The sequence below is a fragment of the Rattus norvegicus genome, chromosome 16 (genome assembly GCF_036323735.1).
Source record: "Rattus norvegicus strain BN/NHsdMcwi chromosome 16, GRCr8, whole genome shotgun sequence".
NCBI classification, from domain to species: domain Eukaryota; kingdom Metazoa; phylum Chordata; class Mammalia; order Rodentia; family Muridae; genus Rattus; species Rattus norvegicus.
In genome coordinates this window covers 15227691-15240938 of record NC_086034.1, presented here as the reverse complement: position 1 = coordinate 15240938, position 13248 = coordinate 15227691, and the positions used below count along the sequence as shown (strand labels likewise).

The following is a 13248-nucleotide window of genomic DNA, read 5'->3' as shown; positions in this document are numbered from 1 at the left end:
TTATTACATTTTTCTCTTATTGACCAGAAATTGAAGCAGGGCCTCAATAGCATTTCATCTATAAGCTTTGTCCCCAGGCTTCCTTCAGTGTTCCTCAGGTCTTTCAGGGGTTGGGAAGGTTGGGCACGTCATGAAGCACATCTTCCTAGCACGTTAGCAGAGTATGAGATGAAGATTCTGAGAACAAATGGGAGTCAGACTCCAGCTTTGTTTCTCATTATTTTGGAGCTGCCTTTGCCAAAGCCCATTTTCAGGTGTCACCAGTTGTGATTTCATTTAATTTCGTGGGACATCGATCCTTTAACGCTGAACGAAGTGTGCCCAAGGTCGGAGAGTACACAGTGGATCCCAAAAAGAAGATGGGCATATTCTCTACAGATTAGGCCAACAGATTTGGAAGAGAGGTCTTCCTCTTTCAGAGAATGCTATGCTTTGGGGACTGTGATTGTTGGGAACCACTATCCTCTTATGAATGTTTCCAGAAGTCTCAGGCTAAAGGCTTGGCTTCAAGTATGTGATATTTTTGGAATGCAGTAGAAGCTTAAGAAGGTGTGTTGCCATTGTAAATCTTGTTAAACTGAAGTTCTTTTTCAGTTACCCTTTCTCTTATGCATTTGCTTCCCCTCCTTCAAGTAATTGATCATCCTGGGACATATTCTTCCACCCTGATGTACTTTGCCACCAAAGATTCAAAGACATTAGCCCAGTCATTATAGACCGAACAATTAAAGCTATGAAACCAAACTAAACCTTTCCTCATTTTTCTTTGATGTACAACTGAAATTTGCTTACGTACCAGAGGCTGAACAATGCATGACCCAAAATGTACATGGACTGAGGATAGCAGTTTATCTGTGAGACTGAAGACATGGGTCCTCCAGGCCCAGGACATTTCACTTTTGGTTGATTCATTCATGTATTTGAAAACTAACAGTAGTAGTTCTGTCAATATGATGGTCTCAAGACTTAGTAGAAACATTTCAAAGTTATTCATTCTCCTGCTTCATGCCATGAAGTCATGATGCTCCTAGATTTTGCACTACCAATAAGGTAGTGCAATAACCAAGCTTATTCACATTGAGTGTACTCTGAGCAGTAGAGATACAAATGATTTAGCTTTGTGAAATATTAGAAATGATGGGCATGTGTCTGACATCTGCCAAAGCTATGTCACTATTTACTTTGAAAGTAATGCTTTTCCAAATTTTAGTTGATCATATGGTGGAGAACTTTTCCATGTTATCCATATCCATCAGTCAAGAAGAAATATTCAGCTGTATTTCATTGGTGAGATAACTTAGTCTTGAAGTGGCGATGATATTGGACAAGTTGAAGATATGAAATGTAAAAGATTCGGTGATGCTCAAACCTTGGAGTGCAGATCCAGGAGATATCATTGCAACCACATGATTTACCAACTTAAAGCTCCTCACACTTAGTGGGAAATCTATCAAAGGTGTTCTTGTGGGTAATTGGAAGGTGACCTGGTGAGGATCCAGTATTAATGGTGTCATGGAACCTAGAGAACTCAATCCAGCCAGTGACTCATTGCAATGAACATTTAAAGGTGAAGATGTATGGACAGAGGGGTGTAATGTGGGACACAATGGGATTCCACAGCTTCCACGATAGGATGTTTGCTATGCTTTGGGGTGTGTGTGTGTGTGTGTGTGTGTGTGTGTGTGTGTGTGTGTGTTCTATTTTGGTGGGAGGAGTTTGCAAGGGCAGAGGTCAGATATGAGGTGACAGTGAGGGAAGTGAGATGAGTGAGGCTGGCTGCATGATCCAAAACTTACATATAATAAAAAGTTTAAAAGGTATCTTTTTGAAAACAGTGTTCTGCAGTATATGATGTGCTTTAAAATGATAAGCTATTGTATTAGATCAAACATGTTGGAACTTTTAATGCAAAGATCATAACACAAATATTTTATTAATTCATATTGTCTTATTTTTTATTAATTATTAATCATTTTACTAACTTAGGACCTCTCTATTCACTATTCTACATGAGCCATGTGCAAAGCATTATGGGATTAGGTAATTTGCCCAAGGACCCACCCACAGAGTGTGCTAAGCTCAGTTCTCACTGATGCAGCGCTGAATTTTTAGAAAGAATGATAAAAAGTTAAATGAGAATTTATTATTTACTGCTCTTTCATGGTGAGGAGCTGTTCTGAGTTTCTGTGTGTTTTCTCACTTAATCACTAATAAATCAATATAGAATATTGAGTATCTTGCCTAGCACCAAATATCAATAAAGACTTTTTTTAATGGAAGCATTGGTATGGTTTGTAAAAGCAAGGTTTTTGGGTGATAGATGACCATTTGTTTAGGGTGGTATTTCTTTGTCAACCTGGAAGAAGCACAGTGGAACTACTGTGACCAAGCAGGGAGAAGCCTTGAATGGGAAGATGTCACTGTTGTTCCAAGGCAAAGAATGTGGAAGCAGAATTCATGAAGAAGAACCTAGAAAGAACATGCTGGACGGAAGAAAGCTAGTCTAAGATGGGAAGTCCCTTGGGACTCCATAGGGCTCAAATGTCTAGCAAGAAAAGGGGAGAGAATAAGGGAGGATGGTGAGGATTGGGGTCTGCACTCAGAAGGAAACATGAGCTTCTTTTGCATCCTTTCTAAGACAGAAGTAGGAACTGTAGCGAGGCTACACATGTATTAATTTGTCTTTCTCAAAGCCATAGCCGAAGTCTTACAATCTGAATTTGGATGAGTATAAACTTCTGGATGCTTGCAGGTGGGGCACCAGTGCTGTTATTAGCACATATTCAAATTGTGAGAAATGCAAATATAAAATCCCCACTTGGATCCTCTAGAGAAGAGAACATAATAATTGATTAATGTGTCACCAGATAAGTCTGCCACCAAATTATGAATGCAAAGCTGTGAAACATGTTATGTATTTTAAAAGACTTTTCTAGATTATTTTTTAAAGTAAAATCTTAGTAAGATAATCATCTTTATTTCACCACCAATTTTGAGAGTAAGTTTCTGTAACAATCAAAACTTCTGAAAACAGTTCTTGTTTTTACATTCCTTGTACTATATGGCATAAAATAAAGAATTGAGTTTCATTGAACCTCCTTTTTTTATTAGATATATTTCTTTACTTACATTTCAAATGTTATTCCCTTTCCTGGTTTCCTGTCCATAAGCCCCCATCCCCTCCCCCTCCTCCATACGGGTATTCCACCCATCCATTCCCCTTATTGCCCCCCCCCATATTCCTCTGCACTGGGGGTCCAACCTTGGCAGGACCAAGGGCTTCCCCTTCCACTGGTGCCCCAACAAGGCTATTCTTTGCTACATATGCAGTTGGAGCCCTGGGTCAGTCCATGTATAGTCTTTCAGTAGTAGTTAAGTCCCTAGAAGCTCTGGTTGGCCGACATTGTTGTTCTTATGGGGTTGCAAGCTCGTTCGACTCTTTCAATCCTTCCTCTAATTCCTTCCCAATGGGGTCCTGTTCTCAGTTCAGTGGTTTCCTGCAGGTTGACCTCTGTATTGGACATGCTCTGGATGTGTCTCTCAGGAGAGATCTATATCCGGTCCCTTTCAGCATGCACTTTTTAGCTTCATCAATCTTATCTAGTTTTGGTGGCTGTATATATATCACATGTGGGGCAAGCTCTGAATGGCCATTCCTTGAGTCACTGCTCTAAACTTTGCTTCCATATCCCCTCCTACGAGTATCCCGCCTGCCTTTTAAGAAGGAGTGGGAGTATCCACATTTTGGTCATCCTTCTTCTTGAGCTTCCTGTGATCTATAATCTATGCAAAAGAATTATAATAATGCATCTTATAGAGGGATAAGTGGATCAGAAAAGCAATATATGTATGAAAAGTAACATCAGTTTGTCATTTCATGATCAGGCATTATTAGCATCTTCAGTGTAACTTGTGTTCCTGTGGATGTATTTATATATATATGGGGAAGGCAAACTTTCACCTTTGATAAAAATGAGAGTTGTCAGAAACTTAGAACCTTTTATTTAGAGATGCTATCCTTATCTGTAATATTAATATGTAAATTTATGTTTCTATTAACAATGCTCACATTAAATGCAGAATAAATGTGTTCTCAGAAGGCTTGTAAAGCAGTAGGAAGTAGTACAATGGTGCAATTTCTCATGTATTAAAAATGTCATGATTATATGTAAATATTATGTAAGTACCAAATAGGTACGGTTTCTAAATAATGAACTGAGTGGCTGATTGATGGACAAAATTGTCAGGGAAGTAATAATTTAGTTGAGTGTCCTTGATTTAAGAGTCCACATAAAAAATTAGAGACTTCAGACGTTGCAGACAGAGCCCTCTCTCTCTACTCTTAAGCCTGAATACAGAGAACATGATGGATACTATAGGTCAAGCTGGAAAGGGTAGAAACTCAAGCCAGACTAGGAAGAACATTTGCTTTACTTCACTTAAAGTCATTTGGTATACAGTGTGAGCTTAAGACAGTCTTGAAATGAATGGGAAACCAAGTAAACAGATGTGGAGTGGAAACTTTTATGTTGTAACTGCAAAAGGATGAGCTTGAAGACTGACCATTGGTATGGATGATGAGCAGTGGGAGACACACTTGAGAAGTTTGCAGAGCCAACTAGCAACTAAGTTGTGAAAAGAAATGGGAACCCAGAGAGGGTGTGTTATAAATCCATCTCTGACACAGTAATAATACCTTGCTGGGTGCAGTATATGCAAAGTATATGTCTAGACTACATGGTGGGAACATAGGTGCTCATTAATTCTTATATAGTATCATAATTCCCAAAATTAGAAAATGTCATTTAGAGCAATAGTTTTCTAGTTAGAATCCAGTGTTAATAGAAAAAACTAGTTTTTATGTAATAAAGTATAAATTACAATATTTTCTTTACTAAATTATTAAAATATGGCATGTAATTTCTCTAACAAATAAAAAAGAATGTTTTCCGGTTCTTTGCAGTTTATCAATCTCCTTCTCATTATACAAATGCCTACTGAATATTAAGATGATACTAGGAGTTTTTCTGATTAGTGGTTCTATCACATAGCATGCATTTTTAGTTTATAATTATTTATAAAAGGAATTCTTTATTTGTTTCCTGAGAAGGATGGTGTGGATGTGAAGTAGCTCTGATCACAGTACCAGGAAAATATTCTTTTTTGATCTTTTATTAATAAATTTTCTATTTCTCCAATTCTTTTTTTTACAGTGCAGTCATTATCCCCCTCCAGGCCTAACCTCTGACTGTTCCTCATCCTGTTCCTCCTCCCCTCTCTCCAAAGATGTCCGAACCCCCTTACCCCCACTCCACCTCAAGTGTCTGGAGGGTTAGGTGTTTTTTCTCTCACTGAGGCCAGACCAGGCAGTTCTCTGTGTTTATGTCTTGGGGGCCTCATATCAGCTAGTGTATGCTGGCTGGTGGTTTGGTGTCTGAGAGATCTCGGGAGTCCAGGTTAGTTGAGACTGCTGTTCTTCCTAGGCATTGCCCTCCTCCCTAGTTTCTTCCAGCTTTTCCCTAATTCAACCACAGGATTTCCCAGCTTCTATCCATTGGTGACAGGTATCTGTATCTGACTCTTACAGCTGCTTGTTGGATGTCTCAGAGGGCAGCCATGTTCGGCTAATGTCTGTAAATACACCATAGCATCAGTAATAGTGGGCCTCCCCTTGAGCTGGATCCCAATTTATGCCATTCACTGACCCTCTTTTCCCTCAATCAGTCTCTTCTCCATGTTTGTCCTGCAGTTCTTTTAGACCAGAATAATTCTGGGACAGAGTTTTTGACTGTGAGATGGCAATCTCATTCTTCCGTTTGATGCCCTGACATTCTACTGGAGGTGGACTCCATAAGGTTCCTCTCCACACTCTCTTGAGCATTCCATATAAGGTCTATGCAAATCCAATCATCCTAGGACTATCAGGAAAAATGGGAGACAAGTAATCTAAAATATGGGAAGCAAGGCTTCTTGGATCTGAGAAATAAAGGTGCTCTATGGATTTTTAACTCCTTGTTTTATACATATTCCTAGATTCTGGGGTTAGACATAAGTCAACTGCTAACAGAGAAATCTGGAGGTGAAAAGGAAATTATTTAGAAATTATTTTTTAAATAGTAGACTTTTTTGCTCAGACATTTTAGAAATTATTTTTCACTGAAGAAACTCTGTGATTTGCTCTTGGGCATTCCCTCTTTCCCACCTTAGTCCTTAACAGAGGGGTGAGACAGTGTCTACTGTGAATCAGATTTAGCGTTTATAGCTTCATCAGAGACTTTACCACAGTGCCTCCTAATAGTTAGGCCTTGACCATGAGATCTCTGTCAAAGACCCAATATAACTGAGAGATAATGAAGAATCCTTGAATATTTTGGAATTTCTCAAGAGCTTTACTACTCCGATTTCTGGATATTTCAATAACAATTTGTGGATGAGTACAGGTACTGATAAAACAACTTTGTATCAACCTAGTAAGACTGCTTATTGGAATTCTAATTTGCATGTCTCTGTATATGTGTTCATTTTTTATAATTTAATATTGTCTTCATTCTTTGAAAGAACATTTTCAAATAATTTGACCCATCAGCCTGGCTCCATAACATTTCATCTGTTTCTATTTTCTCCCAAATTCCAAGTTTTTGTATTTATGTAGAAATAGAGAAGGTTTGAGGTAGGGCATTGTTTTTTCATACTCATGTGAGGTCCTCATAGAATTTTCTAGACGTCCGTGTGAACTTCTTAATGGATATCAGTGCTTGTTGAACATCTGGTCTATGCAGTGCAGTGGGCTACTTTCCAATAAGGCAAATTAGATATGTAATACAGGACCCCATTTTTCAAGGCCAAGGCATAAAATCAGCCATACAGGGAAATTTCACGCCAGCTACTAATTAGCATAAGAATGAAGTGCCTAGAAAGTTTAAGAGAGAGAATGTTAGATGAACATATATTATCACCATTATAGAGAACATGACATAAGGCTCTATCTCTCACAGACCTTAATAAACCTTGTTGCGATTTTAGTCTCTCCTAGGAGTGAGAATTTTCACTTTTCTCCATGTGCATTCAAAGAACCTGTACTATGTCATATTAAGAGAATAAGTTGATATTTAATGCTCTCAGCCAAAGCACAGAAGGCATTGCCTATTCCACAATTTAGTGCAGTTTTTTTCTTCAATTTTTGCCTTTACTCATTGTTGTCCTACTTTTCAAATAAATTCTTTACAAACATTCCCATTACGAAAGTGAGTATGTTTTGCAAAGGGGTATAAAATCAACCATTCTATGTATCTGCATTTTCAAATATGAGACTTATTAGCCTCTGGTTATTAACTATTCAAAATTAAATTGAAATATACAAGAATTATTAAACTACCCGAGTCATAAATATGTGCTACTCAAGGTGAGAAAATTTAATTTTTCTTTTCATACAGACTATAGATCAAAGATTGAAACCTTTACATGTTGAGTTATATAGACTCTGTGTTTAAAGTTTTACTCTTGCCTTTCTTTGATTGAGTATGGTGTCCAGGAAAATTGAAGTTATTTATGTATCTCCTATCAAAATTTGGGAGAGAGCTTTTGGATATTGCTTTTAGAATGATTTTGAAAAGGTTATGACTAAGCAGGGTACCAAGGTTATAACCATGGTTTCATGTACAGAGAAAGAAGTGCCAGACTAGGTTCTGATGCTTGCAGTGCATGCCATTCTCTATACTTTTCTGGATTGTGGCTTTCAATCTGGGCACCAGGGAAATAATTCAGAAATGGATGACTAAGCCTTACCCCACATTAAATTCAGTTTCTTCGGGGGGGGGTGTAGCATCAAATTTTATTAGTAACCATTGCAGTGTCTTCCCATGTTCTATCAGACAAAACAGTCCTCCCCATTTCAATTCTTAATTTAGTTAAGAGAGGTTACATTTGTAATTACTGTAATTTGGAGCTTTCTTGAGTTGCCCCAGGCCAAAGCAAGCATCATTCAATCTGTGCTCTGCTAAGCGAAGCAACTGAACATGTTGTGATTTATGAGGATCCAGTGAAGATGTTTTGCAAAGAAATTTCCAGCACAATGAAACAATTCAAGGCATGTCTGAAAAATAATTACTTTTGGTCTCCTTTGGTCTTAATAGTTTCCAACACACGACTTCGAACAGCTAAATCCAGTAACAAATCTGCTTTTTTCTTCTGATTTTAAATTGAATATTGGATAAACAATTTCTAACTTAAATGAAGAAATTAACATTTAATGGTTAATTTTAGTTTTTTACATTAGAAGTAATAACATTTGCTCATTACTAAACTTCAAATAATACATAAAATATAAGAATCACCATAACTCCATATGTTACTTTTCACATAAACATATTTGTGAATGTAACACTAATTATAAATAGCATGATATATTATAATTTTTAAGTACTGTCCTGTCCTGGTAATGAAAGGCAGCTTAAAATATACTATATTTATAAATAATGGATATAATTATCATGTGACCATAATAATTCTCTTAGCGGAAAAAGGCTAAACAAAGGACCTGGATATCTTACATCATTTCTTTCTTAGAAATTTTGAGGAAGGTTACTTTTTTGTTTCTTTATTTCTTTTAGCATGGTAAAACTTGCAATTCCATGCAATTTTCAAAGTTCTAAAGGCAAGATCTGAAGTACTATTTAGTTGAAATAGTTGCAATTTCTTCTTGCAACTCCTATTCCTCATGTAAGAACTGTCGTATGAGTTTACTGCCAGCTTCTAATCCATTCTTACGGGCATCTCATTCGTGGGTTCTTTTGTTTGTGGGAGTTATTCTTAGAATAGGTTTGGCTCATATAGTGCTCAGTCTTTCTTTGGGTTTCAAATGTTGCTTCCTCGTAGGTACCAGCATTCGATACCTTTGTGGAGCCGTGTCTACCTCACAAATAGAACTTGAAGGATCCATTGTGGGTTACAGTTTTGGAAGATGTTGGCCTATCATAGCAGGGAAGGCAAGGCAGTGTTAATGGCATCCAGGGTGTGATAACAGATGCGTGCATTACAACATCTGAGAAGATTTCAGAGGGAGACTTCCTGGGTTCCACTTCTAGGGACCTACTTCTGCTAGTTAGGTTCTGATCCTCCAAAGGCCTCATAGACTTCCGGATCAGTCCTATAAGCTAAGTTTGTTATGGAAACCAAAGAACATATAGAAAAAAGAATCCCGTTGCTATTGTGTTAAAAGGTGGAATTTACTTGAATTATTTCTTAGCCTCATTTTTCAGTATGTTTGCTTATTTTAATTAGGACATTTCTCTAATCCAGGTAGCGGTCTCTTGGTTCATGTCTGTGTGTTTGCTAGGCAGTAAAAATTTGTTCCCACAAGGCAAAGTTGTGAACATGAGACTCATTTGTAAATATCAACCAATTTAATGGATGCCCTTTGAGGCTATTTAGTGTTATGGTACTGGAAGGAATTTATAAGTCATAGCAGTTAGAAATAATTTAAAGCTATTGTTGGAAACAGTTTCTAGAATTTTAAATAGAACTATGATTTTAAAGTTAAGCAGGATATAAATGAAGGCTATTATTACTGATAGTTAATATTTATTGATGTTCTGTTCAAATCATGTGCTTTAATTTCTTCAACCTATTACAATAGAGGAGCTCTATGAACATGGCATGGGGCTGATTGCATGAAGTAGTACAGCCTCCTATCACATTCAGAGTGTTTCTCGTCTGAGAAGTACTTTTAACTATGCTTAAAGAATCCATTTTAAAAAATTTAACTCTTCTTTAAAAAATTTAGAAGGCAAAATTTATAATTTTCAATTCAGATAGTTTTCTTCCTGTGCATTAGAGAGTGGTATCCGGAAATATTCAGATCACCATAGTTCATATTGCTTAGGTATGGGCATACTTTGCTTATTGTTCTCTTAATGGTTTTCATCTTAAATCCAATATTAATTCCTAACAGTGCCATCAAGTCTCTCCATCAGAGTGAAATTTAACTGGTACTTATTTCAGGATTTCTGAGTGAATGAGGCATCACAGACCACCTCCTATGGGAAAATTTTTAAAAATTAAATAAATCCAGGACCTGTGCTTTTTCACATTAAGAATGAATGAATGGGGTATACAGGAGGAGGATAGGATAGGAAAGTGTGGGTCTCATTTTAATATCAGGCTTTACTCAGTTGAGAGTTATACAAGCAATGGGGCTTAATTGTCCAGACCAGTAGTTAGCATTAACTTTAATATAGTTGATTTTGTTTCTGTTATGACATCAAGAAAAATAATTTTCTCAACTCCCACTGGAGTAAAAACTCTCAGGGGAACAATTTAGCAAAGAAATGGTCTCAGGCTGCTTTCCTTCTTCTTTTTGCTTAAATAGGTATAGGCTGTCTATGTTAGTAAACAAGAAACACAGATCATGTCCTACTCATAAAACGGTGGCTTTCTGACCATCCCGGATATCTGCTAATCTGAGGACAGGGTGGAGGGGAGAGAAGGAGGAAAGGAAGAAGCAAGTAGGAGAGAAAGACAGACAGAGACAAATAAAGACCAGACCTCTGATTGTGTGTGTGTGTGTGTGTGTGTGTGTGTGTGTGTGTGTGTGTGTGTGTACTGCTTGCACTAAAGTGAATTTCTAGCATCCATAAACTTGGCTCCATCTTGTCAGTAAGGCATTTGTCTTCTTTATCACTTAGTAATTACATTTTCAAGTTCACTTAGGAGAAGGTAAAAAATTGCACTGTCGAATGGATATGCAACATGGGAAATCCACACATAGGTTTCCTAGTTCAATTTATTTAGATTTACCCCATGCACCCATTCCACATATTGTACTAATATTAGCTTTTGTTGGGCAGACCTTCATTGCATTAATACTTATAAGGTATTTCTGTTTTGATCCCCTTCTGATGCAGGTAAAGGGTTCACATTGTCCAAATCTCAACTATGTCTATCGCTAGCAAAGTATAAACTAGGAGAGTATGTGGTTGATGTCTGTACATTCCATTGTATTATCCTTATGCATAAAAGGACAGGGAAGGGTTCAGCTTCCTTAACTCACAGTGGCAGAAGACTTGGCTGTAAGTCAATGTCCATGAAGAGCTGGAGGCACAGATATTCATACCCTTGTTCAATATTGTATTAGAAATATATGGGTCTAGAACCTTGGGTCTTCAAATCTAATCCAAAGAAGGCTAACTGGTATCAAGATCTTGTTTGTCCAATAAAAGGACTTCAGGGGGAATCACTATCCCTGAACTCAAGCAGTATTACAGAGCAACAGTGATAAAAACTGCATGGTATTGGTGTAGAGACAGATAGACCAGTGGAATAGAATTGAAGACCCAGAAATGAACCCACACACCTATGGGCACTTGATTTTTGACAGAGGAGCCAAAACCATCCAATGGAAAAAAGAGCATTTTCAGCAAATGGTGCTGGTTCAACTGGAGGTCAACATGTAGAAGAATGCAAATTGACCCATGCTTATCACCCTATACAAATCTTAAGTCCAAGTGGATCAAGGACCTCCACATCAAACCAGATACACTCAAACTAATAGAAGAAAAACTAGGGCAGCATCTCAAACACATGGGCAGTGGAAAAAATTTCCTGAACAAAACACCAATGGCTTATGCTCTAAGATCAAGAATCGACAAATGGGATCTCATAAAACTGCAAAGCTTCTGTAAGGCAAAGGACACTGTGGTTAGGACAAAACGGCAACCAATAGATTGGGAAAAGATCTTTACCAATCCTACAACAGATAGAGGCCTTATATCCAAAATATACAAAGAACTCAAGAAGTTAAACCACAGGGAGACAAATAACCCTATTAAAAATGGGGTTCAGAACTAAACAAAGAATTCACAGCTGAGGAATGCCGAACGGCTGAGAAACACCTAAAGAAATGTTCAACATCTTTAGTCATAAGGGAAATGCAAATCAAAACAACCCTGAGATTTCACCTCTCACCAGTGAGAATGGCTAAGATCAAAAACTCAGGTGACAGCAAATGCTGGCGAGGATGTGGAGAAAGAGGAGCACTCCTCCATTGTTGGTGGGATTGCAGACTGGTATAACCATTCTGGAAATCAGTCTGGAGGTTCCTCAGAAAATTGGACATTGAACTACCCAAGGATCCAGCTATACCTCTCTTGGGCATATACCCAAAAGATGCCCCAACATATAAAAAAAGACACATGCTCCACTATGTTCACAGCAGCCTTATTTATAATAGCCAGAAGCTGGAAAGAATTCAGATGCCCTTCCACAGAGGAATGGATACAGAAAATGTGGTACATCTACACAGTGGAATATTACTCAGCTATCAAAACCAATGCCTTTATGAAATTCATAGACAAATGGTTGGAACTGGAAAATATCATCCTGAGTGAGGTAACCCAATCACAGAAAAACACACATGGTATGCACTCATTGATAAGTGGATATTAGCCCAAATGCTTGAATTACCCTAGATGCATAGAACACATGAAACTCAAGACAGATGATCAAAATGTGAATGCTTCACTCCTTCTTTAAAAGGGGAACAAGAATACCCTTGGCAGGGAATAGAGAGGCAAAGATTAAAACAGACACAGAAGGAACACCCATTCAGAGCCTGCCCCACATGTGGCCCACACATATACAGCCACCCAATTAGACAAGATGGATGAAGCAAAGAAGTGCAGGCCGACAGGAGCTGGATGTAGATCTCTCCTGAGAGACACAGCCAGAATACCGCAAATACAGAGGCCAATGCCAGCGGCAAACCAATGAACTGAGAAAAGGACCCCTGGTGAAGAAATCAGAGAAAGAACTGGAAGAGCTTGAAGGGGCTTGAGACCGAATATGAACAACAATGCCAAGCAACCAGAGCTTCCAGGGACTAAGCCACTACCTAGAGACTATACATGGACTGTCCCTGGACTCTGACCTCATAGGTAGCAATGAATATCCTAGTAAGATCACCAGTGGAAGGGGAAGCCCTTAGTCCTGCTAAGACTGAAACCCCAGTGAACGTGATTGTTGAGGGGAGGGCGGCAATAGGGGGAGGATGGGAAGGGGAACACCCATAAAGAAGGGGAGGGCAAGGGATTAGGGGGATGTTTGCCCAGAAACTGGGAAAGGGAATAACATTCGAAATGTAAATAAGAAATACTCAAGTTAAAAAAAAAAGATCTTGTTTGTCTGTGTTTTGCCATCATGTTATAGGCACAGTCTTGCTGGATGAAATGCATACACCGGAACTTTCTCCTTTGT

At 38.1% G+C, this 13248-nt stretch overlaps 1 protein-coding gene across 9 annotated transcripts in view; it reads left to right on the top strand.

The window, feature by feature from the left end:
* The window catches only part of Nrg3 (neuregulin 3), a 1117568-nt gene that overhangs the window by 133169 nt on the left and 971151 nt on the right, over positions 1 to 13248 (top strand). The gene's annotated exons all lie outside the window — the stretch shown is intronic.